Source organism: Coregonus clupeaformis, unplaced genomic scaffold (assembly GCF_020615455.1).
Source record: "Coregonus clupeaformis isolate EN_2021a unplaced genomic scaffold, ASM2061545v1 scaf2495, whole genome shotgun sequence".
Lineage (NCBI taxonomy): Eukaryota > Metazoa > Chordata > Actinopteri > Salmoniformes > Salmonidae > Coregonus > Coregonus clupeaformis.
The window spans coordinates 40,545-68,342 of NW_025535949.1; the positions used below are offsets into that span (position 1 = coordinate 40,545).

Sequence of the window (27,798 nt, forward strand, 5' to 3'; positions counted from 1 at the left end):
GCATAAATTAACCGTTATGCCATATATTATCTATAAACTGACCCAGCCTGGCGTTGGAGCCTAAACATGCTGCCTACAATAACACCCTTTCAAAAACAAATCAATGGCTTAAAATAAGGAAAATAAGTCTGCTTTCTATAGCCAGTGAAAACGGTCACATCTGCTTTAGAACCACTTAGAATAAATGTGTAAAGATTTGAGATGACCGGAAATGTCATTGTTCAGTATTGAATTCAGCACACCAAATGGCTCATTCAAAATGGCCATATTTACCAAGTCTGATTTACTACTGCCAAGAAAAAAAAAAAAAGCATCACATTTGTAGATTTATTTATTCAGCAAAACACATAGTCAGGGGTTGAATTGACTTGGCCTGGTTTTCCCAGTTCCAACAAGACTGTCCCACTTCCTTGCTGCCCAAACAGGAGTGCGAGCCGGTGTACACCACGAGCACTAGAGGGGAAAAATAGGGTGAGCATTAAATCCTGGTGACACTGTAGGGACAAGTAAACAAGCTATGAGATGCCTTGATCAGAGGGGTAACCAATCAGTCAGCTTTACATCAGACTGGGGCGGTAATGAGAACTCATCACGTCAGAGTATGTGGTGTGGAACACATTGCATGGTTCAGTGGGACGTCCAAGAGGACCATGCAACAGTAGCGTACATTAAGAACATTAAGAAAGGGGGCCTAATATTAAGTTGGGCCCCCTTTCCATTATAATACATAGACAGTGTACAAAACAGCAAACACCTGCTCTTGCCAAATTGAGGCTGTTGAGGGCAAACTCAATATTAGGAATGTGTTCTCTATACTGAGTGCATTATAAAACTGGAACCGTAACCAGTACACACCTTCCCACTCCACCAGGACAGCAACACTTCAACAGCCAACGAGCTAGAAAAAAAAAACAGAAGTTTGAAAACCAAATAATCCCAATCTTAGATAACTAGACTACATGCAGAGCATTCTGAAACGAGATCAGCTTTATTTTGTTCAGTCATTGCAGCCATCCAGCCAGTGGTCCGGGGTCAAGCCCCCCACCCAGACACCCTCCCTCCAGGCAGGCAGCCCACCTTACCCCTGCAGCCAAACAGGCTTGTCAGTGCCTGCCCAACCCACAGGAGGGCCGATGGGAGACGAGACCTTATCCAGCCCAAGAGCACTGGACAGGATTGTCACCTGACTGGATGATGGAACATCATCATCATACGACATTCCAGAATGCCTCATGTGGAAGGTGGTTTGAGATACTGTCAAAACAAGTCACCCACCTTTCCATAGACTGCAGACACTAGGACCTCAACCAGGTGGGGGGGCAGAACACTAGAGGGACAAAGTAGGAGAGCATGAAGTGACATTTAACGAACTAGTGGCCAGACATGGGATCAGTCTACAGCAGTGGAATTCTAACCCTGGGGACCCAAAGCGGTGAACATTTGTTTTTGCCCTAGAACTACACACCTGATCCAACTCAAACCTGTGGTTATTTGAAGCTGGAGCCACTTATCTCCCTCACTAACTTTAAGCATCAGTTGTCAGAGCACCTTACCGATCACTGCACCTGTACACAGCCCATCTGAAATTAGCCCGCCCAACTACCTCATCCCTATATTGTTATTTATTTAGCTCATTTGTACCCCAGTATCTCTATTTGCACATCATCTCTTGCACATCATTCCAGTGTTAATACTAAATTGTAATTATTTTGCACTATAGCCTATTTTATTGCCTTACCTCCATAACTTGCTAAATTTGCACACTGTATATTATATGTATTTCTGTTGTATTTTTGACTTTGTTTTGTTTTACCCCATATGTAACTCTGTTGTTGTTTTTTATCGCACTGTTTGCTTTATCTTGGCCAGGTCGCAGTTGTAAATGAGAACTTGTTCTCAACTGGTTTACCTGGTTAAATAAAGGTGAAATAAAAAATAAAATTAAAAAAAGTATAAATCCTTTCAAATTGCTTATATTAAGCAAACCAAATTTTTGAGTCAGGTGTGTAGAACTAGGACAAGAGCCATGTGCACTCCTCGGGGTCCCCAGAACCAGGAAACACTGCTGTAGTGTAGATCAGTTCGGTAACCAATCAGTCAGTTTTACATCAGACTGGGGCGGTAATAGGAAATCATCACTTCTACTAGCCCAAACCAGCAGGCAGACAGCACCATTATTCCATTCACATCTATTATTCAGTTTGTCCCCTGGCATCCAAACATGCTTAGTCTTAATACATTTTTCCACCACGCTAGACTGGCTAATGCTAACTACTCATGTTGCGCCTTGCCTTCAGCCAGAGACTGCTGCAACCTTATTGGCTGAACGTCAGGAAGTAGCATTGATTGCAGTTGGACGCAGATGACAAATGAAACGGCACCATCTGCCAGCTGGTTGTGCTACACCTCCACACCTAATAACTTAAATTACACACCTTTGACTTCATTTCACAGCAAAGAGTTTCCTTCTAGTGGCCAGTCTAGTACAACAGTTAGGACCTGGAAGAGGAGATTTTAAATCTAAATTAATGCGCTAAAAACAGCAGTACATCAAAGTTGCCCCCCCATCTCTATAGATCAGTTCGATAACCAATCAGTCAGCTTAACATCAGACTGGGGCGGTAATAGGAAATCATCACTTCTACATTATAAAAAAAAAAGCACCGAAGTGAGGTCAAATCATACACACCTTGAGGTAGTGCAGTAACAAGTGTCTACTAGTGACCAGTCTGGTACCACCGTCAGGTCCTGAAGGGGAGAAGGAATAAACATGACCAGCAGTACATTAAAGACTGCTTTATTGTCTGATAGATCAGAGGGGGGGAAACTGATTGTTACATCAGACCAGGGAGGTAATATAATCTAAAATAAAAAGGGAACTGATCCCAGAGCAGCACTATCACCCTGAGAGACTAAATATGGGAAAGTGCTGACAAAGACCCTGTACTACATCAGGTCAAGAATGGAGTTACTTGGACGTTAGAATACTAACCTTCAGACTCCATCCTGCTTCAACTGCATTGATGGTACTGTAAAATAACAGAAACAGGTTAGGGAGAAATAAACCGACTGCGTCCGAGTAGCCCATCCACCCCAGTGATTTGTGCTGCTACTAGAGTTGTGAATTACTCTGCATCTACTGAAACCAAAATGGCGGCCATTTTAGATAAACAATGCAGAGCTAACAGCCATTTTATGTGTTTAGTCTCTGGTCCCATCAGACAGTTGGTAACCCCAACGAGCCGTCCCCTTGTTGCCCTGGCAACGCCAGTGGGTCCACCTTTGCAGGTTCTGTCGTTGACGCAGGGCGTAAGACGCGTGCGGGTGTCATCACCAGGAGCCAGAGTCACCATGACTACCAAACGTCAACACTTGTTTGCAGTGAGTTTTAACACTAGGCTGGTGGTAATAGCTCGTGGCTAAGGCTCTGGTTAAGATTCATTTCCCATGACATCGCATCTCTAGTCAGTCACTGAACGTCCTCATATTAACCAAACTCACCTGTCTAGCTGGCATCACGGCTCCCTGCCCAGCCACATACAGAGGAAACCTACCAAGACAAAACGCGTCAGGTTAATGTCTTTCTGAGGACCAGATAGGTACAAGGAAGGTGTTAGCCGTAACACATGTAGCCCTTATGACAGGGTTACGTAGTCCTCTGCTGAAGTCAGCTATTCCTTTTCTCAACAGGAGTTCAGACGAACGAGATTCCAAAGAGAATATTCATCATGTTCAGCAGAGGAAACGATTGTTATTCTGGGAAAGACTTCCCTTTAGTGCACTACTTTTGACCAGGGCCCTTAAAGCTCTATCAAAAGTAGTGTACTATAGAGGGAGCCATTTGAGACCGTTTTAGAACCGCAACTTACCAGTGTGTTTGAGTCCATGTTGCAATTCCACTGACCACAGAGAGCAAACCCTGTAGAATGAAAGGCATAGATTTTATTAGTGCGATGCTTAAGAAATCAAACATTACTGCTGCATTAGCTACAGCCACTCAGTAGTTCATGTCGTTTCACATCGGGTCAAAGTGAGCTAAGTTTGTCATCATTGGGACTGCAGCGTGTTAAAGTGACTGGTTCAACACTAGGCCCAAATGGCACTTCCCAGTCTTACGCAGTGCACTACTTTTGACGAGACAGACTGGCCATGGTCAAAAGTAGTGCACAAGGAATAGGGTGCCATTTGGGATTCCCCCACTGTACTGGTGGAAGACCAATCCTACACATAGTGGAGAATTCAGTTGGAGTTTTGGATTAAGAACTCACCAGTGAAGGTAGTCCTCAGGAATACCCCCATGTCTGTTAATTAAGAAAATAAAGTTACTGTTTGGTTGTAAACAATTTAAAAACATAAAGCTGCTGCATTAGCTTCAGTCACTCAGTAGTTCATGTCGTTTCACATCGGGTCAAAGTGAGCTAAGTTTGTCATCATTGGGACTGTAGCATGTACCGGTAGCCATGGCAACTAAACAGTAATTCCAAGAGGCCATCTTGAATAGTCGGCTAACCAAAAGGGGCTAGTGAAAGAGTCTGCATCCAAAGTCCCACCTAATACCCTTCAAGGTGCATTAAGGGAGATGGGGTAACATTGCAAATATAGCCAGTGACTTAACAGCTCACAAACCTTAATTTTCAGGAAGCACATCAGTGTCATGGTCTGGAATCAGGTATCCTACAGAAGGAATCACAAAATAATGTTAGTTATAGTTTGGCTTCTATGAGAGGATAGAATGTTCCTAAATCGAGCCGATCAGAACAAAGAGTAGCTTCACAAAACAATCAGACATATGCTTGTCAATGGATCATCATTTAAAGGCCAGAGAGAGTCATATATAGTGCACTACTACCCCGGTTTATGGTCAAAAGCAGTGCACCATATAGCAGATTTGGTGCCATTGGAACTGTCATGAACACCAGTGAACAAACTCAAATGGAACTCACCAGCACACGCATTCCTATTCCGGAATGGAACTCGAAGTGGAGATTCTGTTCAGATGCCTTGAAGTCACAAAGTCATGTTTCAAGCAACGCAGACCTAAGCAAAGGACACATCTACATTAGTGACTTACAAGCCTGTATATTACAAGAGGCTTTGGAACACATAGCAAGGAGGCCATCAGATCAAAGTTAGCATCACCAAAAATCAGACATATGCTTGTCTTTGAGGATCATCATTTAGATACCAAAGTATCTCTTTAAGGTGAAGGGCTGAGTAGCAGTGCACAGCCAATGTTCCCGGTGGTAAGTCAATGCACTCACATGTCAATGTGTTCTGGACTTCCCTGGCATCTGTCCTGCATTTCTGTTGATCAGGGGGAAAAGTTAGGGAGTTCCATTTTTAAATAGGCAACATGCAGGCATATAGAACACGATATTGGTAGCGTCGCAAATGGCACCGTATTTCCAATACAGTGTACTACTTTGGACCAGAGCCATGTTAATAAGTACTGCACTATTGAGAACAGGGTACCAGTATGGGAATCAACGGGTCGAAACAGGGGCCAAATGCTACTCAGAATCTGGTAAAGAAGTGTCTTCTTCAAAGGCTGATTCGGTAAGAGAGAGTTCATTTTATCATCACCGTAGCACAGACCTCTAACGTTGGGTTTACTATGAATAATGGTGTACTTATTTCTACTAACTGGCAAGCTAGCCTACTAGCTAACACCAACATGACACGTGGTTAGCTAGTCGCTAACGACAAACACCAAGCTAGCCAGTTATTAAACTAACGTTCGCTTGCATCATTTTATTGCCGCAGAGTGAGTCATTGTACCATGTCAGCAGCTTACCCGAGCGGCACATTCTCTCCCGAGACGTCGTCATCTTGAAAGGAGAAAATGAACAAGTTGACACAGGACGAGCCACAAAAACGCTCTTCTTCTTCTTCTTCTTCTTCTTCTTCGGTAGGGTTTATCGGCGGTTGGCATCCAACGTTATGGAGCATTATCGCCACCTACTGTACTGGAGTGTGGGCCAGAGATAGGGAGAAACTAAATCGTACCTGCCAGCCCCGTTGCTCTTAAAAAGATAACAAAATATTTGAGATTATATCTAATGACGTTCTACTCAATATACTCTTTAAACCAATTTCCTGTATCCCCTTCTCCCTCATACTAGATCTCATCCTCTCTCTTTCCCTTTGATACTGACCACACTGTAGCAATACATGCTCCACGGTCTCTGTTTCCTGACAATAATCACACTTTCCTGTTGGATGCTTTCCTATCACATTTTATGTCTTATTCAACTGGCTGTCTCCCACCCTTAATCTTGTAAAAAATAGCCTCCTCTCTTCTGTCCCTTCCTGCCATCCTCCCCTCCCCGACTTTCCTCTGTACTTGAAATAAATGCTTTCCCTTATTATCTCTATTCCACTGCTCCTGCCATCTCTGCATGTCTTTTTGCCTCTGCCTTGCTCATTGAAACTTCAACATCAACATCCCCACTACTAAGTGCTTGTTTAGCCTGTTCATCTACTGCCTCGTTCCCCTCCACCCCCACATGGGCTGGGACCCAACTAAATCTTATCTGTATACCCATCTGTTTAATACTGCCATGGGTTTGTAGCACCTCATAAAGCAGGTATTGTCTGCTACGTGAGCTAAAGGACTGGAGACTCATTAACACTGCACATGAATCAGAGCAAATAACTACTCTGTCTTGTTTGCATTCTCATCGACGGGGCTGTAGTGGAACAGGTTGAGAGCTTCAAGTTCCTTGGTGTCCACATCACCAACAAACTATCATGGTCCAAACACACCTAGAAAGTCGTGAAGAGGGCACGACAAAGCCTATTGCCCATCGGGAGACTGAAAAGATTTGGCATGGGTCCTCAGATGCTCAAAAAGTTCTACAGCTGCACCATTGAGAGCATCCTGACTGGTTGCATCACTGCCTGGTATGGCAACTGCTCAGCCTCTGACCGCAAGGCACTACAGAGGGTAGTGCGTACGGCCCAGTACATCACTGGGGCCAAGCTTCCTGCCATCCAGGACCTCTATACCAGGCGGTGTCAGAGGAAGGCCCTAAAATGTTTCAAAGACTCCAGCCACCCTAGTCATAGACTGTTCGCTCTGCTACCGCACGGCTAGCGGTACCGGAGCGCCAAGTCTAGGTCCAAAAGGCTTCTTAACAGCTTCTACCCCCAAGCCATAAGACTCCCGAACAGCTAATCAAACGGCTACCCGGACTATTTCTTGGACACTTGTGCTGTACAATTAATCACTGTGGCTAGAAATGCCACAAAATCCACCTTCTTCACAATGAGTGTATCCAGATCACCCGATTGACTTAAAACACTAGCAACTGGTTTCAATGCATTCACCGCCATATCTTCAACACTGTTGCCTCTTTCCCCTTCGACTCTCTTCACCGCCTCCACATAGGAGATCCGCTGCGCAGCCCTGACCCTTGACACCTCGACCTCCTTCACCCTAACAGGGCACTCAAGGAAGTGCGGAGTATGATCCCCACCACAGTTGCAACATTTTCCATTCGCAGATTCTACATTATCATACTTCTCTCGTCTGCAAACATTTGACACATGACCATATCCTTTACAATCTCCACACTGTAATGGTTTGGACACAAATGCTCTCACCGCATACCTCACATATCCAAGCTTCACATGTTCTGGTAGTCACCTCAAACAATAATAACAATCGCACAAAACATAGCTTTCCTGTCCCTAATTAGAAAAAGGTTGAGAAACACTAGTAGGCCAGTCTGGGTACCAGTTTGTGCCATCATGCCACTGCACTGCTTGTCATGCCAAACAACAAACAGAGGGATGACATCACAAACAGAGGGATGACATCACAAACAGAGGGATGACATCACAAACAGAGGGATGACATCACAAACAGAGGGATACTACAAAGCAGGAGAACATTTTTAGAAAGATACCGGTAAGCTTGAAATGGGCGTGGTCTAATTGACTCAACCAAAACGCACATCTAAAGCTCAGCGTTTTGAATCAACTCAAATCAAGTTATTTTGGGTTGTTTATCAAAATTAGCTAACTAACTCATTGATCCTGCTTTGTAGTACACCTCTCAGATCTGTTAGGATGCTACTAGACAGTACCATCATACTGAGTTAGAACTGTTTACAGTGGTTGGTTGGTTGTCTGCCAACCAGTGCCTCACTTCAATGTATCTGTTATTCAATTCACTCACCCCACCATGGTTAGTGTTGGTGTGTAACAATTAAATTCACCCCACCATGGTTAGTGTGTAACTGTTTGACTTCATGTCTTGAAAAGGTTTTCATTTCATCACTGCAGAATAGTACCATAAAATACAGTTTTCCAGGGAGTTCTAGAAACCAGTTAAAGAAACTCCATCCAACAACTATTTTGGTATTTGCTTAATTAGTCCAATGTTGGAATTGTCGTGTAAATTCACCACTAAGGACTCAAACTCAAAGTAAATGAAGTAATCTTTAATGCGTGGAGAGGTTCACAAACTCAATACAAACTCTAAAGAGGTTCCCTTTCAGTCCTTCTATACTGCTACGCAAACAAGTTATAAGCATGGTTGGTTCCTGTATATGACTGATTTATACCACACAAGGCTTCCTACCTTGAAACGGAGCTATTGTATCACTCCTAGTTCCCAGAGCAATGTTCTGGGTGTACTGCCACATTGCTTATGAGGGTATGGGGTTTACTCCTTTGTGCAGTCAGTCACTCGCATGAACCTTGTAAGCAATCAAGTTCTCAAGACATGTCACTTTCAAAATACAGAAATCACCCCCATATGATGCATTTTGCCAATACCAAAATATAGGTTTTAGGTGGCACTTTCCTTTAAGGAAAGCATGCAGCAGCAGTCAGGTGAAAGGTTATTTGGCATGTCCAAAGTCAGACTGAGACCTTTTTAATGCCACAGAAAATCCCATCTATCTGAGTGATAAAAGGCATTTTATACCAATCATACTTTTTTATATATATTGTCCTATACACTAATAATCTTAATTCCTGATCAAGCTTCGCCGAACCACTATGGCCCAGATTATAGGACTGTGGTGTTTTGCTGCACTAGCCCAATTCACCACAAGAGACATACAGGTATTCTATCCTACTATTGCATACAGAACTGAAGTGCAATTAGAAGAGGATAGATGTAGAAAGTGTGCGCTGATGAGGTTTGAGACGGAAGAGGAAGCGAGACTACGTTTACGTCATTTAGCAGACGCTCTTATCCAGAGCGATTTACAAATTAGTGCATTCAATTTATGATAGCCAGTGGGACAACCACCCCATTTTAATTTTTTAATGGGTGGGGGAGGGGAGGTAGAAGGATTACTTTTTTACTATTCCAGCTATTCCTTAAAGAGGAAAACCACTTGCTGGTTGTTGTTTTTGTATTCAATTAACTCGGTAGACTAGACCCAGCTGCTATAGAGAGCAATAGTAATGGTATCTTTTTGTAGGCACAAACTCCGCCATGGTTCGATGGACAAATCCTATGGGAAAATTGAGTGTTCGGATCAACACTGAACAAGGTCTGTGGTAAACGCAGGCTTAAACTTTTTCCCCTTCTAAAATCAGCGTACACCATTGAATTTAAGTATTTGTAAATAAAAGCACATGCTATAATGGTCAGGTTTACCATTTCAGAAAATGTGTAATCTAAAAGGCAATTTATTCTTGATCCGAAAATGTTATCGGTGCCGTAAGAACGCAGACCAAACCCAGCACTAAACAATATTAACTGTACAGTATGTTAATTCTAATGTAATAAAGTCCAGGATTAGGCTCAATCTGTGTCCAGGAAACAGGCCCCAAACACAAATCATTTCATCTCTGTAACCAAAATGGTATACCTTGGAAGTAGTGCAGTCAGAACAAACGCTAAATTAACGTGTAGTGGTCAGAGCCCAAATTGAGCTCCCCACCGCATCACTGCGCGTCTCAAATTGTGTAACAATTCGGAGGGCTCATACAGAGCCGCATTGATATGATTCTATATAAACCCAAACTCACTTCCTTGACGACAACTCTGCATGGCTCCGCGATTGTAGTATGAATGCCCAGACTTCGGCAGAGGCCACATCACCGTAAATGCAGCGCCTTTGAAACTGAACTCAGAGCTTGTACAAGCTGGCAAACTATAGCATTGATGTCAATGTGATACACCCAGTTAAATATACCGAAACTTACCTTTTTCCCCCAACATGGAAAAGCGCCTGAGCGAACACCTCATCCACCATTATTGGCAGTATGGATTGCAGCATAAATTAACCGTTATGCCATATATTATCTATACACTGACCCAGCCTGGCGTTGGAGCCTGAACATGCTGCCTACAATAACACCCTTTCAAAAACAAATCAATGGCTTAAAATAAGGAAAATAAGTCTGCTTTCTATAGCCAGTGAAAACGGTCACATCTGCTTTAGAACCACTTAGAATAAATGTGTAAAGATTTGAGATGACAGGAAATGTCATTGTTCAGTATTGAATTCAGCACACCAAATGGCTCATTCAAAATGGCCATATTTACCAAGTCTGATTTCCTACTGCCAAGAAAGAAAAAAAAAAGCATCACATTTGTAGATTTATTTATTCAGCAAAACACATAGTCAGGGGTTGAATTGACTTGGCCTGGTTTTCCCAGTTCCAACGAGACTGTCCCACTTCCTTGCTGCCCAAACAGGAGTGCGAGCCGGTGTACCACACGACGAGCACTAGAGGGGAAAAATAGGGTGAGAATTAACTCCTGGTGACACTGTAGGGACAAGGAAACAAGCTATGAGATGACTTGATCAGAGGGGTAACCAATCAGTCAGCTTTACATCAGACTGGGGCGGTAATGACAACTCATCACGTCAGAGTATGTGGTGTGGAACACATTGCATGGTTCAGTGGGACGTCCAAGAGGACCATGCAACAGTAGCGTACATTAAGAACTTCTTCCTAATATTAAGTTGGGCCCCTTTCCATTATAATACATAGACAGTGTACAAAACAGCAAACACCTGCTCTTGCCATGAGACTGACCAGGCGAAAGCTTCCCCACTGATGTCTCTTGTTAAACATCAATTAGAGATGAAGAGACGTGGATTGTTTATTTGCACCATTCAGAGGGTGAATGGAGAAGACAAAAGAGCATTTGAACGGGGTACGGTAGGTGCCAGGCACACCGGTTTGTGTCAACTGCAACACTTTTAGGTTTGTCAAGCGCAACAGTTTCTAGCGTGTATCAAGAATGGTCCACCACCCAAAGGACAGCCAGCCAACGCCGACCCACAGTTGTGTCATGGGCCAGCATCCCTGTGGAACGCTTTCGACACTTTGTAGAGTCCATGCCCTGACAAATTGAGGCTGTTGAGGGCAAACTCAATATTAGGAATGTGTTCTTAAATGTTCTCTATACTGAGTGCATTATAAAACTGGAACCAGTACACACCTTCCCACTCCACCAGGACAGCAACACTTCAACAGCCAACGAGCTAGGGAAAAAAAACAGAACAGTTTGAAAACCAAATAATCCCAATCTTAGATAACTAGACTACATGCAGAGCATTCTGAAACGAGATCAGCTTTATTTTGTTCAGTCATTGCAGCCATCCAGCCAGTGGTCCAGGGTCCGGGGTCAAGCCCCCCACCCAGACACCCTCCCTCCAGGCAGGCAGCCCACCTTACCCCTGCCACCAAACAGGCTTGTCAGTGCCTGCCCAACCCACAGGAGGGCCGATGGGAGACGAGACCTTATCCAGCCCAAGAGCACTGGACAGGACTGTCACCTGACTGGATGTTGAAAAGTGGTTCATCATATACAACATTCCAGAATGCCTCATGTGGAAGGTGGTTTAAGATACGGTCAAAACAAGTCACCCACCTTTCCATAGACTGCAGACACTAGGACCTCAACCAGGTGGGGGGGGCAGAACACTAGAGAGACAAAGTAGGAGAGCATGAAGTGACATTTAACGAACTAGTACTCAGACATGGGATCAGTCTACAGCAGTGGAATTCTAACCCTGGGGACCCAAAGAGGTCAACATTTGTTTTTGCCCTAGCACTACACACCTGATCCAACTCAAACCTGTGATTATTTGAGTCAGGTGTGTAGAACTAGGACAAGAGCCATGTGCACTCCTCGGGGTCCCCAGAACCAGGAAACACTGCTGTAGTGTAGATCAGTTCGGTAACCAATCAGTCAGTTTTACATCAGACTGGGGCGGTAATAGGAAATCATCACTTCTACTAGCCCAAACCAGCAGGCAGACAGCACCATTATTCCATTCACATCTATTATTCAGTTTGTCCCCTGGCATCCAAACATGCGTAGTCTTAATACGTTTTTCCACCACGCTAGACTGGCTAATGCTAACTACTCATGTTGCGCCTTGCCTTCAGCCAGAGACTGCTGCAACCTTATTGGCTGAACGTCAGGAAGTAGCATTGATTGCAGTTGGACGCAGATGACAAATGAAACGGCACCATCTGCCAGCTGGTTGTGCTACACTTCCACACCTAATAACTTAAATTACACACCTTTGACTTCATTTCACAGCAAAGAGTTTCCTTCTAGTGGCCAGTCTAGTACAACAGTTAGGACCTGGAAGAGGAGATTTTAAATCTAAATTAATGCGCTAAAAACATCAGTACATCAAAGTTGCCCCCCCATCTCTATAGATCAGTTCGATAACCAATCAGTCAGCTTAACATCAGACTGGGGCGGTAATAGGAAATCATCACTTCTACATTATAAAAAAAGGACAGAAGTGAGGTCAAATCATACACACCTTGAGGTAGTGCAGTAACAAGTGTCTACTAGTGACTAGTCTGGTACCACCGTCAGGTCCTGAAGGGGAGAAGGAATAAACATGACCAGCAGTACATTAAAGACTGCTTTATTGTCTGATAGATCAGAGGGGGGGAAACTGATTGTTACATCAGACCAGGGAGGTAATATAATCTAAAATAAAAAGGGAACTGATCCCAGAGCAGCACTATCACCCTGAGAGACTAAATATGGGAAAGTGCTGACAAAGACCCTGTACTACATCAGGTCAAGAACGGAGTTACTTGGACGTTAGAATACTAACCTTCAGACTCCATCCTGCTTCAACTGCATTGATGGTACTGTAAAATAACAGAAACAGGTTAGGGAGAAATAAACCGACTAATCCGAGTAGCTCATCCACCCCAGTGATTTGACTGCTACTAGAGTTGTGAATTACTCTGCATCTACTGAAACCAAAATGGCGGCCATTTTAGATAAACAATGCAGAGTCAACAGCCATTTTATGTGTTTTGTCTCTGGTCCCATCAGACAGTTGGTAACCCCAACGAGCCGTCCCCTTGTTGCCCTGGCAACGCCAGTGGGTCCACCTTTGCAGGTTCTGTCGTTGACGCAGGGCGTAAGACGCGTGCGGGTGTCATCACCAGGAGCCAGAGTCACCATGACTACCAAACGTCAACACTTGTTTGCAGTGAGTTTTAACACTAGGCTGGTGGTAATAGCTCGTGGCTAAGGCTCTGGTTAAGATTCATTTCCCATGACATCGCATCTCTAGTCAGTCACTGAACGTCCTCATATTAACCAAAACTCACCTGTCTAGCTGCCATCACGGCTCCCTGCCCAGCCACATACAGAGGAAACCTACCAAGACAAAACGCGTCAGGTTAATGTCTTTCTGAGGACCAGATCGGTACAAGGAAGGTGTTAGCCGTAACACATGTAGCCCTTATGACAGGGTTACGTAGTCCTCTGCTGAAGTCAGCTATTCCTTTTCTCAACAGGAGTTCAGACGAACGAGATTCCAAAGAGAATATTCATCATGTTCAGCAGAGGGACAAGATAGCTCAAACTACAAAGGTGTTGCGTTCAGCTAAGTTAAGTTGTGTACATACTAATACTATATTTAAAAAGGACATCAAACTACACATTGAAAATTGGAACTACCACTTTTAGGACAAGACACTGGTATTAAAATATCCATTTAGACTGGATGGCTCCTTACATGCATAGCTTAGAGCAGCCCAGAACACCACCATCTTGTTTCACAGTCACTGTAAAACAAAATGGAGGACGTGTAACTAGACTGCAACAACAGTCAAGCGGCGTTCTTTACTACGCTGCAGGGTGTCAGGTCATTTAACGTCAACAGGAATTCAGACGAACGAGATTCCAAGAAAGTTTATCATCATGTGGTCGCAGAGAACGATTGTTATTCTGGGAAAGACTTCCCTTTAGTGCACTACTTTTGACCAGGGCCCTTAAAGCTCTATCAAAAGTAGTGTACTATAGAGGGAGCCATTTGAGACCGTTTTAGAACCGCAACTTACCAGTGTGTTTGAGTCCATGTTGCAATTCCACTGACCACAGAGCGCAAACCCTGTAGAATGAAAGGCATAGATTTTATTAGTGCGATGCTTAAGAAATCAAAAACATTACTGCTGCATTAGCTACAGTCACTCAGTAGTTCATGTCGTTTCACATCGGTTCAAAGTGAGCTAAGTTTGTCATCATTGGGACTGCAGCGTGTTAAAGTGACTGGTTCAACACGAGGCCCAAATGGCACCCCAGTCCTTACGCAGTGCACTACTTTTGACGAGACAGACTGGCCATGGTCAAAAGTAGTGCACAAGGAATAGGGTGCCATTTGGGATTCAACCACTGTACTGGTGGAAGACCAATCCTACACATAGTGGAGAATTCAGTTGGAGTTTTGGATTAAGAACTCACCAGTGAAGGTAGTGTTAATCCCTCACCCCATGTCTGTTAATTAAGAAAATAAAGTTACTGTTTGGTTGTAAACAATTTAAAAACATAAAGCTGCTGCATTAGCTACAGTCCACTCAGTAGTTCATGTCGTTTCACATCGGTTCAAAGTGAGCTAAGTTTGTCATCATTGGGACTGTAGCATGTACCGGTAGCCATGGCAACTAAACAGTAATTCCAAGAGGCCATCTTGAATAGTCGGCCAACCAAAAGGGGCTAGTGAAAGAGTCTGCATCCAAAGTCCCACCTAATACCCTTCAAGGTGCATTAAGGGAGATGGGGTAACATTTCAAATGTAGCCAGTGACTTAACATTTCACAAACCTGAATTTTCAGAAAGCACATCAGTGTCATGGTCTGGAATCAGGTATCCTACAGAAGGAATCACAAAATAATGTTAGTTATAGTTTGGCTTCTATGAGAGGATAGAATGTTCCTAAATCGAGCCGATCAGAACAAAGAGTAGCTTCACAAAACAATTAGACATATGCTTGTCAATGGATCGTCATTTAAAGGCCAGAGAGAGTCATATATATAGTGCACTACTACCCCGGTTTATGGTCAAAAGCAGTGCACCATATAGCAGATTTGGTGCCATTGGAACTGTCATGAACACCAGTGAACAAACTCAAATGGAACTCACCAGCACACGCATTCCTATTCCGGAATGGAACTCGAAGTGGAGGAGATTCTGTTCAGATGCCTTGAAGTCACAAAGTCATGTTTCAAACAACACAGACCTAAGCAAAGGACACATCTACATTAGTGACTTACAAGCCTGTATATTACAAGAGGCTTTGGAACACATAGCAAGGAGGCCATCAGATCAAAGTTAGCATCACCAAAAATCAGACATATGCTTGTCTTTGAGGGTCATCATTTAAGAGATACGAAATTACTAAGCGTATACAAAGTATCTCTTTAAGGTGAAGGGCTGAGTAGCAGTGCACAGCCAATGTCCCGGTGGTAAGTCAATGCACTCACATGTCAATGTGTTCTGGACTTCCCTGGCATCTGTCCTGCATTTCTGTTGATCAGGGGGAAAAGTTAGGGAGTTCCATGTTTTAAATAGGCAACATGCAGGCATATAGAACACGATATTGGTAGCGTCGCAAATGGCACCGTATTTCCAATACAGTGTACTACTTTGGACCAGAGCCATGTTAATAAGTACTGCACTATTGAGAACAGGGTACCAGTATGGGAATCAACGGGTCGAAACAGGGGCCAAATGCTACTCAGAATCTGGTAAAGAAGTGTCTTCTTCAAAGGCTGATTCGGTAAGAGAGAGTTCATTTTATCATCACCGTAGCACAGACCTCTAACGTTGGGTTTACTATGAATAATGGTGTAGTTACTTCTACTAACTGGCAAGCTAGCCTACTAGCTAACACCAACATGACACGTGGTTAGCTAGTCGCTAACGACAAACACCAAGCTAGCCAGTTATTAAACTAACGTTCGCTTGCATCATTTTATTGCCGCAGAGTGAGTTATTGTACCATGTCAGCAGCTTACCCGAGCGGCACATTCTCTCCCGAGACGTCGTCATCTTGAAAGGAGAAAATGAACAAGTTGACACAGGACGAGCCACAAAAACGCTTTTTCTTCTTCTTCGGTAGGGTTTATCGGCGGTTGGCATCCAACGTTATGGCGCATTATCGCCACCTACTGTACTGGAGTGTGGGCCAGAGACAGGGAGAAACTAAATCCTACCTGCCAGCCCCGTTGCTCTTAAAAAGATAACAAAATATTTGAGATTATATCTAATGACGTTCTACTCAATATACTCTTTAAACCAATTTCCTGTATCCCCTTCTCCCTCATACTAGATCTCATCCTCTCTCTTTCCCTCTGATACTGCCCACACTGTAGCAATACATGCTCCACGGTCTCTGTTTCCTGACAATAATCACACTTTCCTGTTGGATGCTTTCCTATCACATTTTATGTCTTATTCAACTGGCTGTCTCCCACCCTTAATCTTGTAAAAAATTGCCTCCTCTCTTCTGTCCCTTCCTGCCATCCTCCCCTCCCGACTTTCCTCTGTACTTGAAATAAATGCATTCTCATCGACGGGGCTGTAGTGGAACAGGTTGAGAGCTTCAAGTTCCTTGGTGTCCACATCACCAACAAACTATCATGGTCCAAACACACCTAGAAAGTCGTGAAGAGGGCACGACAAAGCCTATTGCCCATCGGGAGAATGAAAAGATTTGGCATGGGTCCTCAGATCCTCAAAAAGTTCTACAGCTGCACCATTGAGAGCATCCTGACTGGTTGCATCACTGCCTGGTATGGCAACTGCTCAGCCTCTGACCGCAAGGCACTACAGAGGGTAGTGCGTACGGCCCAGTACATCACTGGGGCCAAGCTTCCTGCCATCCAGGACCTCTATACCAGGAACAGTGTCAGAGGAAGGCCCTAAAATGTTTCAAAGACTCCAGCCACCCTAGTCATAGACTGTTCGCTCTGCTACCGCACGGCTAGCGGTACCGGAGCGCCAAGTCTAGGTCCAAAAGGCTTCTTAACAGCTTCTACCCCCAAGCCATAAGACTCCCGAACAGCTAATCAAATGGCTACCCGGACTATTTCTTGGACACTTGTGCTGTACAATTAATCACTGTGGCTAGAAATGCCACAAAATCCACCTTCTTCACAATGAGTGTATCCAGATCACCCGATTGACTTAAAACACTAGCAACTGGTTTCAATGCATTCACCGCCATATCTTCAACACTGTTGCCTCTTTCCCCTTCGACTCTCTTCACCGCCTCCACATAGGAGATCCGCTGCGCAGCCCTGACCCTTGACACCTCGACCTCCTTCACCCTAACAGGGCACTCAAGGAAGTGCGGAGTATGATCCCCACCACAGTTGCAACATTTTCCATTCGCAGATTCTACATTATCATACTTCTCTCGTCTGCAAACATTTGACACATGACCATATCCTTTACAATCTCCACACTGTAATGGTTTGGACACAAATGCTCTCACCGCATACCTCACATATCCAAGCTTCACATGTTCTGGTAGTCACCTCAAACAATAATAACAATCGCACAAAACATAGCTTTCCTGTCCCTAATTAGAAAAAGGTTGAGAAACACTAGTAGGCCAGTCTGGGTACCAGTTTGTGCCATCATGCCACTGCACTGCTTGTCATGCCAAACAACAATCAGTGGGATGACATCACAAACAGAGGGATGACATCACAAACAGAGGGATGACATCACAAACAGAGGGATGACATCACAAACAGAGGGATACTACAAAGCAGGAGAACATTTTTAGAAAGATACCGGTAAGCTTGAAATGGGCGTGGTCTAATTGACTCAACCAAAACGCACATCTAAGTTCAGCGTTTTGAATCAACTCAAATCAAGTTATTTTGGGTTGTTTATCAAAATTAGCTAACTAACTCATTGATCCTGCTTTGTAGTACACCTCTCAGATCTGTTAGGATGCTACTAGACAGTACCATCATACTGAGTTAGAACTGTTTACAGTGGTTGGTTGGTTGTCTGCCAACCAGTGCCTCACTTCAATGTATCTGTTATTCAATTCACTCACCCCACCATGGTTAGTGTTGGTGTGTAATTATTTATTAAATTCACACCCCACCATGGTTAGTGTTGGTGTGTAACTATTTATTAAATTCACACCCCACCATGGTTAGTGTTGGTGTGTAACTATTTATTAAATTCACACCCCACCATGGTTAGTGTGTAACTGTTTGACTTCATGTCTTGAAAAGGTTTTAATTTCATCACTGCAGAATAGTACCATAAAATACAGTTTTCCAGGGAGTTCTAGAAACCAGTTAAAGAAACTCCATCCAACAACTATTTTGGTATTTGCTTAATTAGTCCAATGTTGGAATTGTCGTGTAAATTCACCACTAAGGACTCAAACTCAAAAGTAAATGAAGTAATCTTTAATGCGTGGAGAGGTTCACAAACTCAATACAAACTCTAAAGAGGTTCCCTTTCAGTCCTTCTATACTGCCTACGCAAACAAGTTATAAGCATGGTTGGTTCCTGTATATGACTGATTTATACCACACAAGGCTTCCTACCTTGAAACGGAGCTATTGTATCACTCCTAGTTCCCAGAGCAATGTTCTGGGTGTACTGCCACATTGCTTATGAGGGTATGGGGTTTACTCCTTTGTGCAGTCAGTCACTTGCATGAACCTTGTAAGCAATCAAGTTCTCAAGACATGTCACTTTCAAAATACAGAAATCACCCCCATATGGCATTTGCCAATACCAAAATATAGGTTTTAGGTGGCACTTTCCTTTATGGAAAGCATGCAGCAGCAGTCAGGTAAAGGTTATTTGGATGTCCAAAGTCAGACTGAGACCTTTTTAATGCCACAGAAAATCCCATCCATCTGAGTGATGAAAGGCATTTTATACCAATCATACTTTTATATATATATTGTCCCATACACTAATAATCTTAATTCTGATCAAGCTTCGCCGAACCACTATGGCACAGATTATAGGACTGTGGTGTTTTGCTGCACTAGCCCAATTCACCACAAGAGACAACAGATTTATTACTATTGCATACAGAACTGAAGTGCAATTGAAGAGGATAGATGTAGAAAGTGTGCGCTGATGAGGTTTGAGACGGAAGAGGAAGCGAGACTACGTTTACGTCATTTAGCAGACGCTCTTATCCAGAGCGATTTACAAATTAGTGCATTCAATTTATGATAGCCAGTGGGACAACCACCCCATTTTAATTTTTTAATGGGTGGGGGGGGGGGGGTAGAAGGATTACTTTTTTACTATTCCAGGTATTCCTTAAAGAGGAAAACCACTCGCCGGGGTTTTTTGTTGTTGTATTCAATTAACTCGGTAGACTAGACCAGGGTTCTTCAATTCCGGTCCTGGAGGGCCGAGACACCTCTGTTTTTCATCCTCTCCTTCTAATCAGGGGCTAATTCAGACCAGGTGAGTGCAATTAACTACCAGGTAGAAATAAAAAACAGAAGTGTTCCGGCCCTCCATGACCGGAATTGAAGAACCCTGGACTAGACCCAGCTGCTATAGAGAGCAATAGTAATGGTATCTTTTTGTAGGAACAAACTCCGCCATGGTTCGATGGACAAATCCTATGGGAAAATTGAGTGTTCGGATCAACACTGAACTGTGGTAAACGCAGGCTTAAATCTTGTTTTTCTAAAATCAGTTTACACCATTTAATTTAAGTATTTGTAATAAAAGCACATGCTATAATGGTCAGGTTTACCATTTCAGAAAATGTGTAATCTAAAAGGCAATTTATTCTTGATCCGAAAATGTTATCGGTGCCGTTAGAACGCAGACCAAACCCAGCACTAAACAATATTAACTGGACAGCATGTTAATTCTAATGTAAATGCAGTCCAGGATTAGGCTCAATCTGTGTCCAGGAAACAGGCCCCAAACACAAATAATTTCATCTCTGTAACCAAAATGGTATACCTTGGAAGCAGTGCAGTCAGAACAAACGCTAAATTAACTTGTAGTGGTCAGAGCCCAAATTGAGCTCCCCACGGCATCACTGCGCGTCTCAAATTGTGTAACAATTCGGAGGGCTCATACAGAGCCGCATTGATCTGATTCTATATAAACCCAAACTCACTTCCTTGACGACAACTCTGCATGGCTCCGCGATTGTAGTATGAATGCCCTGACTTCGGCAGAGGCCATATCACCGTAAATGCAGCGCCTTTGAAGCTGAACTCAGAGCTTGTACAAGCTGGCAAACTATAGCATTGATGTCAATGTGATCCACCCAGTTAAATATACCGAAACATACCTTTTCCCCCAACATGGAAAAGCGCCTGAGCGAACACCTCATCCACCATTATTGGCAGTATGGATTGCAGCATAAATTAACCGTTATGCCATATATGATCTATAAACTGACCCAGCCTGGCGTTGTAGCCTGAACATGCTGCCTACAATAACACCCTTTCAAAAACAAATCAATGGCTTAAAATAAGGAAAATAAGTCTGCTTTCTATAGCCAGTGAAAACGGTCACATCTGCTTTAGAACCACTTAGAATAAATGTGTAAAGATTTGAGATGACCGGAAATGTCATTGTTCAGTATTGAATTCAGCACACCAAATGGCTCATTCAAAATGGCCAAATTACCCAAGTCTGATTTACTACTGCCAAGAAAGGGAAAAAAAAAGGATCACATTTGTAGATTTATTTATTCAGCAAAACACATAGTCAGGGGTTTAATTGACTTGGCCTGGTTTCCCAGTTCCAACGAGACTGTCCCACTTCCTTGCTGCCCAAACAGGAGTGCGAGCCGGTGTACAACACGAGCACTAGAGGGGAAAATAGGGTGAGAATTAAATCCTGGTGACACTGTAGGGACAAGTAGACAAGCTATGAGATGACTTGATCAGAGGGGTAACCAATCAGTCAGCTTTACATCAGACTGGGGCGGTAATGAGAACTCATCACGTCAGAGTATGTGGTGTGGAACACATGGCATGGTTCAGTGGGACGTCCAAGAGGACCATGCAACAGTAGCGTACATTAAGAACTTCTTCCTAATATTAAGTTGGGCCCCTTTCCATTATAATACATAGACAGTGTACAAAACAGCAAACACCTGCTCTTGCCATGACAGACTGACCAGGCGAAAGCTTCCCCACTGATGTCTCTTGTTAAACATCAATTAGAGATGAAGAGACATGGATTGTTTATTTGCGCCATTCAGAGGGTGAATGGAGAAGACAAAAGAGCATTTGAACGGGGTACGATAGGTGCCAGGCACACCGGTTTGTCTCAACAGCAACACTTTCTAGTGTGTATCAAGAACGGTCCACCGCCCAAAGGACAGCCAGCCAACGCCGACCCACAGTTGTGTCATGGGCCAGCATCCCTGTGGAACGCTTTCGACACCTTGTAGAGGCCATGCCCTGACAAATTGAGGCTGTTGAGGGCAAACTCAATATTAGGAATGTGTTCCAATGTTCTCTATACTGAGTTCATTATAAAAAACTGGAACGTAACCAGTACACACCTTCCCACTCCACCAGGACAGCAACACTTCAACAGCCAACGAGCTAGAAAAAAAAAAAACAGAAGTTTGAAAACCAAATAATCCCAATCTTAGATAACTAGACTACATGCAGAGCATTCTGAAACGAGATCAGCTTTATTTTGTTAAGTCATTGCAGCATCCAGCCAGTGGTCCAGGGTCCGGGGTCAAGCCCCCCACCCAGACACCCTCCCTCCAGGCAGGCAGCCCACCTTACCCCTGACACCTAAACAGGCTTGTCAGTGCCTGCCCAACCCACAGGAGGGCCGATGGGAGACGAGACCTTATCCAGCCCAAGAGCACTGGACAGGATTGTCACCTGACTGGACGAAGTGTTTCATCATATACAACATTCCAGAATGCCTCATGTGGAAGGTGGTTTAAGATACGGTCAAAACAAGTCACCCACCTTTCCATAGACTGCAGACACTAGGACCTCAACCAGGTGGGGGGCAGAACACTAGAGGGACAAAGTAGGAGAGCATGAAGTGACATTTTACGAACTAGTAGCCAGACATGGGATCAGTCTACAGCAGTGGAATTCTAATCCTGGGGACCCAAAGCGGTGAACATTTGTTTTTCTGCCCTAGAACTGGTCTTGGGTGGGTATACCCAAGTCTCCCGAGTGGCGCAGTGGTCTAAGGCACTGCATCCCAGTGCTAGCTGTGCCACTAGAGATCCTGGTTCGAATCCAGGCTGTCGTAGCCGGCCGTGACCGGGAGACCCATGGGGTGGCGCACAATTGGCACAGCGTCGTCCAGGGTAAGGGAGGGAATGGCCGGCAGGGATGTAGCTCAGTTGGTAGAGCATGGTATTTGCAACGCCAGGGTTGTGGGTTTGATTCCCAGGGGGGGCTAGTATGATTTTTTTTTTTTATACAATAAAAAATTATGTATGCACTCAATAATGTAAGTTGCTCTGGATAAGAGCGTCTGCTAAATGACTAAAATGTAAATGTAATGTATACCGTATACTGGGGGAGTTGAAAACAACAGGAGGGTTTTTCAAATACTGTTCTAATTAATTATTTGAAGTTATTCATTTTAATATGTGTAGCTACTTAAGTAAATACCTGCAGTCAACGTCAGCAATACATTGGGATAAATAAAACCTAATTTCACCTGTCACATGTCATTTACATAGTAGTAGGCCACGGTGTTTGTTAACAAGTACAACAATGAGACCAGAGCATTGTGAGTCACTTACTGTTGTGCCAGGTGAACTAATTACAGTATGGAATTCACAACTAAATGTTTGCCAGCTAGATGGCTTATAACTTATGTAAATGATAAATGTTCAGCAGTTTCCTGTTCAGCAGTTTCAGACCTTCCTGATCTGAATACGCAACACTAATTAGTGAAAGATCAGAATTGAGCTGTCGTCTAAACAAAGCTTTACATATAGGTCCCCAGAACCAGGATTGTGAAACACTGCTCTGGCGTATAGATCAGTTCGGAAACCAATCAGTCAGCTTAACATCAGACTGGGGCGGTAATAGGAAATCATCACGTCTACATTATAATAGAACAGAAGTTAATGCTGAGAGAAAACAAAAAATTCACACACCTTCCTGAAGACTGCACTCACTAGGACGTCAACTGGGGAGGACAGGAGTTAAGAGGGATTATTGAGTGACATTGAAAACTAGTAATCTTTATCTAACCCTGGGGACCCAAAGCGGTGAACATTTGTTTCTGCCCTAGCACTACACACCTGATCCAACTCAAACCTGTGATTATTTGAGTCAGGTGTGTAGAACTAGGACAAGAGCCATGTGCACTCCTCGGGGTCCCCAGGACCAGGAAACACTGCTGTAGTGTAGATCAGTTCGGTAACCAATCAGTCAGTTTTACATCAGACTGGGGCGGTAATAGGAAATCATCACTTCTACATTATAAAAAAAGGACAGAAGTTAGGTCAAATCATACACACCTTGAGGTAGTGCAGTAACAAGTGTCTACTAGTGACCAGTCTGGTACCACCGTCAGGTCCTGAAGGGGAGAAGGAATAAACATGACCAGCAGTACATTAAAGACTGCTTTATTGTCTGATAGATCAGAGGGGGGGAAACTGATTGTTACATCAGACCAGGGAGGTAATATAATCTAAAATAAAAAGGGAACTGATCCCAGAGCAGCACTATCACCCTGAGAGACTAAATATGGGAATGTGCTGACAAAGACCCTGTACTACATCAGGTCAAGAATGGAGTTACTTGGACGTTAGAATACTAACCTTCAGACTCCATCCTGCTTCAACTGCATTGATGGCACTGTTAAATAACAGAAACAGGTTAGGGATAAATAAACCGACTACGTCCGAGTAGCCCATCCACCCCAGTGATTTGTGCTGCTACTAGCGTTTCGTGAATTACTCTGCATCTACTGAAACCAAAATGGCAGCCATTTTATGTGTTTTGTCTCTGGTCCCATCAGACAGTTGGTAACCCCAACGAGCCGTCCCCTTGTTGCCCTGGCAACGCCAGTGGGTCCACCTTTGCAGGTTCTGTCGTTGACGCAGGGCGTAAGACGCGTGCGGGTGTCATCACCAGGAGCCAGAGTCACCATGACTACCAAACGTCAACACTTGTTTGCAGAGAGTTTTAACACTAGGCTGGTGGTAATAGCTCGTGGCTAAGGCTCTGGTTAAGATTAATTTCCCATGACATCGCATCTCTATTCAGTCACTGAACGTCCTCATATTAACCAAAACTCACCTGTCTAGCTGGCATCACGGCTCCCTGCCCAGCCACATACAGAGGAAACCTACCAAGACAAAACGCGTCAGGTTAAATGTCTTTCTGAGGACCAGATAGGTACAAGGAAGGTGTTAGCCGTAACATAAGTAGCCCTTATGACAGGGTTACGTAGTCCTCTGCTGAAGTCAGCTATTCCTTTTCTCAACAGGAGTTCAGACGAACGAGATTCCAAAGAGAATATTCATCATGTTCAGCAGAGAACGATTGTTATTCTGGGAAAGACTTCCCTTTAGTGCACTACTTTTGACCAGGGCCCTTAAAGCTCTATCAAAAGTAGTGTACTATAGAGGGAGCCATTTCAGATCGTTTTAGAACCGCAACTTACCAGTGTGTTTGAGTCCATGTTGCAATTCCACTGACCACAGAGCACAAACCCTGTAGAATGAAAGGCATAGATTTTATTAGTACGATGCTTAAGAAATCAAACATTACTGCTGCATTAGCTACAGTCACTCAGTAGTTCATGTCGTTTCACATCGGTTCAAAGTGAGCTAAGTTTGTCATCATTGGGACTGCAGCGTGTTAAAGTGACTGGTTCAACACTAGGCCCAAATGGCACCCCAGTCCTTACGCAGTGCACTACTTTTGACGAGACAGACTGGCCAAGGTCAAAAGTAGTGCACAAGGAATAGGGTGCCATTTGGGATTCAACCACTGTACTGGTGGAAGACCAATCCTACACATAGTGGAGAATTCAGTTGGAGTTTTGGATTAATAACTCACCAGTGAAGGTAGTGTTTATCCCTCAGGAACTTTACCCCCATGTCTGTTAATTAAGAAAATAAAGTTACTGTTTGGTTGTAAACAATTTAAAAACAAAGCTGCTGCATTAGCTACAGTCACTCAGAAGTTCATGTCGTTTCACATCGGTTCAAAGTGAGCTAAGTTTGTCATCATTGGGACTGTAGCATGTACCGGTAGCCATGGCAACTAAACAGTAATTCCAAGAGGCCATCTTGAATAGTCGGCTAACCAAAAGGGGCTAGTGAAAGAGTCTGCATCCAAAGTCCCACCTAATACCCTTCAAGGTGCATTAAGGGAGATGGGGTAACATTTCAAATGTAGCCAGTGACTTAACATTTCACAAACCTGAATTTTCAGAAAGCACATCAGTGTCATGGTCTGGAATCAGGTATCCTACAGAAGGAATCACAAAATAATGTTAGTTATAGTTTGGCTTCTATGAGAGGATAGAATGTTCCTAAATCGAGCCGATCAGAACAAAGAGTAGCTTCACAAAACAATCAGACATATGCTTGTCAATGGATCGTCATTTAAAGGCCAGAGAGCGTCATATATAGTGCACTACTACCCAGGGTTATGGTCAAAAGCAGTGCACCATATAGCAGATTTGGTGCCATTGGAACTGTCATGAACACCAGTGAACAAACTCAAATGGAACTCACCAGCACACGCATTCCGGAATGGAACTCGAAGTGGAGATTCTGTTCAGATGCCTTGAAGTCACAAAGTCATGTTGCAAACAACGCAGACCTAAGCAAAGGACACATCTACATTAGTGACTTACAAGCCTGTATATTACAAGAGGCTTTGGAACACATAGCAAGGAGGCCATCAGATCAAAGTTAGCATCACCAAAAATCAGACATATGCTTGTCTTTGAGGATCATCATTTAGATACCAAAGTATCTCTAAGGTGAAGGGCTGAGTAGCAGTTCACAGCCAATGTTCCCGGTGGTAAGTCAATGCACTCACATGTCAATGTGTTCTGGACTTCCCTGGCATCTGTCCTGCATTTCTGTTGATCAGGGGGAAAAGTTAGGGAGTTCCATTTTTAAATAGGCAACATGCAGGCATATAGAACACGATATTGGTAGCGTCGCAAATGGCACCGTATTTCCAATACAGTGTACTACTTTGGACCAGAGCCATGTTAATAAGTACTGCACTATTGACAACAGGGTACCAGTATGGGATTCAACGGGTCGAAACAGGGGCCAAATGCTACTCAGAATCTGGTAAAGAAGTGTCTTCTTCAAAGGCTGATTCGGTAAGAGAGAGTTCATTTTATCATCACCGTAGCACAGACCTCTAACGTTGGGTTTACTATGAATAATGGTGTAGTTACTTCTACTAACTGGCAAGCTAGCCTACTAGCTAACACCAACATGACACGTGGTTAGCTAGTCGCTAACGACAAACACCAAGCTAGCCAGTTATTAAACTAACGTTCGCTTGCATCATTTTATTGCCGCAGAGTGAGTCATTGTACCATGTCAGCAGCTTACCCGAGCGGCACATTCTCTCCCGAGACGTCGGCATCTTGAAAGGAGAAAATGAACAAGTTTACACAGGACGAGCCACAAAAACGCTCTTCTTCTTCTTCTTCTTCTTCTTCTTCTTCTTCTTCGGTAGGGTTTATCGGCGGTTTGCATCCAACGTTATGGCGCATTATCGCCACCTACTGTACTGGAGTGTGGGCCAGAGACAGGGAGAAACTAAATACTACCTGCCAGCCCTGTTACTCTTAAAAAGATAACAAAATATTTGAGATTATATCTAATGACGTTCTACTCGAATATACTGAATTTATTACAGGGCCTCAGATTAATGATTATTTCCTCTTTAAACCAATTTCCTGTATCCCCTTCTCCCTCATACTAGATCTCATCCTCTCTCTTTCCCTCTGATACTGCCCAACCTGTAGCAATACATGCTCCACGGTCTCTGTTTCCTGACAATAATCACACTTTCCTGTTGGATGCTTTCCTATCACATTTTATGTCTTATTCAACTGGCTGTGTCCCACCCTTAATCTTGTAAAAAAATAGCCTCCTCTCTTCTGTCCCTTCCTGCCATCCTCCCCGACTTTCCTCTGTACTTGAAATAAATGCTTTCCCTTAGTATCTCTATTCCACTGCTCCTGCCATCTCTGCACCATCACTGTATATATCAGTCTTTTTGCCTCTGCCTTGCTCATTGAAACTTCAACATCAACATCCCCACTACTAAGAGCTTGTGTAGCCTGTTCATCTACTGCCTCGTTCCCCTCCACCCCCACATGGGCTGGGACCCAACTAAATCTTATCTGCATACCCATCTGTTTAATCCTGCCATGGGTTTGTAGCACCTCATAAAGCAGGTATTGTCTGCTACGTGAGCTAAAGGACTGGAGGCTCATTAACACTGCACATGAATCAGAGCAAATAACTACTCTGTCTTGTTTGCATTCTCATCGACGGGGCTGTAGTGGAACAGGTTGAGAGCTTCAAGTTC

General features: G+C 43.7%; 4 long non-coding RNA genes and 21 other non-coding genes across 28 annotated transcripts; all 25 read right to left on the reverse strand.

The window, feature by feature from the left end:
• Nucleotides 1-313: 313 nt before the first annotated feature.
• On the reverse strand, nt 314-26,908 carry LOC123488769. 4 transcript variants are annotated; one of them, XR_006660265.1, is made up of 13 exons: nt 26,811-26,908; nt 26,278-26,320; nt 25,968-26,055; nt 25,651-25,698; nt 25,285-25,327; nt 3,870-3,919; nt 3,502-3,550; nt 2,993-3,029; nt 2,690-2,748; nt 2,436-2,499; nt 1,276-1,327; nt 856-898; nt 314-453 (listed from the first exon to the last, which is right to left on the reverse strand). It is a non-coding gene; the product is annotated as an uncharacterized LOC123488769 (long non-coding RNA). The 4 variants fall into 4 exon arrangements; XR_006660267.1 differs by lacking the exons at nt 314-453; nt 856-898; nt 1,276-1,327; ... (3 more) ...; nt 3,502-3,550; nt 3,870-3,919 and adding exons at nt 10,555-10,697; nt 11,420-11,462; nt 11,852-11,904; ... (3 more) ...; nt 24,520-24,568; nt 24,887-24,936; XR_006660266.1 differs by lacking the exons at nt 314-453; nt 856-898; nt 1,276-1,327; ... (3 more) ...; nt 3,502-3,550; nt 3,870-3,919 and adding exons at nt 10,555-10,697; nt 11,420-11,462; nt 11,852-11,904; ... (3 more) ...; nt 24,520-24,568; nt 24,887-24,936 and having other exon boundaries at nt 26,811-26,907.
• Nucleotides 526-600, reverse strand: LOC123488787. Its single transcript, XR_006660288.1, has one exon. It is a non-coding gene; the product is annotated as a small nucleolar RNA SNORD31 (small nucleolar RNA).
• Nucleotides 2,072-2,146, reverse strand: LOC123488786. The gene has a single exon (XR_006660287.1). It is a non-coding gene; the product is annotated as a small nucleolar RNA SNORD31 (small nucleolar RNA).
• Nucleotides 2,572-2,646, reverse strand: LOC123488781. The gene has a single exon (XR_006660282.1). It is a non-coding gene; the product is annotated as a small nucleolar RNA SNORD31 (small nucleolar RNA).
• Nucleotides 3,213-3,339, reverse strand: LOC123488793. Its single transcript, XR_006660293.1, has one exon. It is a non-coding gene; the product is annotated as a small nucleolar RNA SNORD22 (small nucleolar RNA).
• On the reverse strand, nt 3,663-3,734 carry LOC123488777. Its single transcript, XR_006660278.1, has one exon. It is a non-coding gene; the product is annotated as a small nucleolar RNA SNORD30 (small nucleolar RNA).
• LOC123488797 lies at nt 3,993-4,056 on the reverse strand. The gene has a single exon (XR_006660297.1). It is a non-coding gene; the product is annotated as a small nucleolar RNA SNORD29 (small nucleolar RNA).
• LOC123488772 lies at nt 4,291-5,889 on the reverse strand. Its single transcript, XR_006660273.1, has 5 exons — nt 5,795-5,889; nt 5,262-5,304; nt 4,944-5,037; nt 4,627-4,674; nt 4,291-4,301 (listed from the first exon to the last, which is right to left on the reverse strand). It is a non-coding gene; the product is annotated as an uncharacterized LOC123488772 (long non-coding RNA).
• Nucleotides 4,376-4,439, reverse strand: LOC123488794. The gene has a single exon (XR_006660294.1). It is a non-coding gene; the product is annotated as a small nucleolar RNA SNORD29 (small nucleolar RNA).
• Nucleotides 10,770-10,844, reverse strand: LOC123488791. Its single transcript, XR_006660292.1, has one exon. It is a non-coding gene; the product is annotated as a small nucleolar RNA SNORD31 (small nucleolar RNA).
• On the reverse strand, nt 12,147-12,221 carry LOC121554780. Its single transcript, XR_005997790.1, has one exon. It is a non-coding gene; the product is annotated as a small nucleolar RNA SNORD31 (small nucleolar RNA).
• Nucleotides 12,647-12,721, reverse strand: LOC123488782. The gene has a single exon (XR_006660283.1). It is a non-coding gene; the product is annotated as a small nucleolar RNA SNORD31 (small nucleolar RNA).
• Nucleotides 13,283-13,409, reverse strand: LOC123488795. Its single transcript, XR_006660295.1, has one exon. It is a non-coding gene; the product is annotated as a small nucleolar RNA SNORD22 (small nucleolar RNA).
• LOC123488770 lies at nt 13,285-16,344 on the reverse strand. Its single transcript, XR_006660271.1, has 7 exons — nt 16,261-16,344; nt 15,727-15,769; nt 15,386-15,482; nt 15,067-15,114; nt 14,708-14,740; nt 14,308-14,357; nt 13,285-13,621 (listed from the first exon to the last, which is right to left on the reverse strand). It is a non-coding gene; the product is annotated as an uncharacterized LOC123488770 (long non-coding RNA).
• LOC123488778 lies at nt 13,734-13,805 on the reverse strand. Its single transcript, XR_006660279.1, has one exon. It is a non-coding gene; the product is annotated as a small nucleolar RNA SNORD30 (small nucleolar RNA).
• LOC123488798 lies at nt 14,433-14,496 on the reverse strand. The gene has a single exon (XR_006660298.1). It is a non-coding gene; the product is annotated as a small nucleolar RNA SNORD29 (small nucleolar RNA).
• LOC123488776 lies at nt 14,816-14,879 on the reverse strand. The gene has a single exon (XR_006660277.1). It is a non-coding gene; the product is annotated as a small nucleolar RNA SNORD29 (small nucleolar RNA).
• Nucleotides 20,943-22,462, reverse strand: LOC123488771. The gene is made up of 3 exons (XR_006660272.1): nt 22,213-22,462; nt 21,786-21,828; nt 20,943-21,081 (listed from the first exon to the last, which is right to left on the reverse strand). It is a non-coding gene; the product is annotated as an uncharacterized LOC123488771 (long non-coding RNA).
• LOC123488789 lies at nt 21,153-21,227 on the reverse strand. Its single transcript, XR_006660290.1, has one exon. It is a non-coding gene; the product is annotated as a small nucleolar RNA SNORD31 (small nucleolar RNA).
• LOC123488783 lies at nt 23,245-23,319 on the reverse strand. The gene has a single exon (XR_006660284.1). It is a non-coding gene; the product is annotated as a small nucleolar RNA SNORD31 (small nucleolar RNA).
• LOC123488788 lies at nt 23,621-23,695 on the reverse strand. The gene has a single exon (XR_006660289.1). It is a non-coding gene; the product is annotated as a small nucleolar RNA SNORD31 (small nucleolar RNA).
• On the reverse strand, nt 24,230-24,356 carry LOC123488796. The gene has a single exon (XR_006660296.1). It is a non-coding gene; the product is annotated as a small nucleolar RNA SNORD22 (small nucleolar RNA).
• LOC123488779 lies at nt 24,682-24,753 on the reverse strand. Its single transcript, XR_006660280.1, has one exon. It is a non-coding gene; the product is annotated as a small nucleolar RNA SNORD30 (small nucleolar RNA).
• Nucleotides 25,010-25,073, reverse strand: LOC123488775. The gene has a single exon (XR_006660276.1). It is a non-coding gene; the product is annotated as a small nucleolar RNA SNORD29 (small nucleolar RNA).
• LOC123488774 lies at nt 25,400-25,463 on the reverse strand. Its single transcript, XR_006660275.1, has one exon. It is a non-coding gene; the product is annotated as a small nucleolar RNA SNORD29 (small nucleolar RNA).
• Nucleotides 26,909-27,798: the final 890 nt, after the last annotated feature.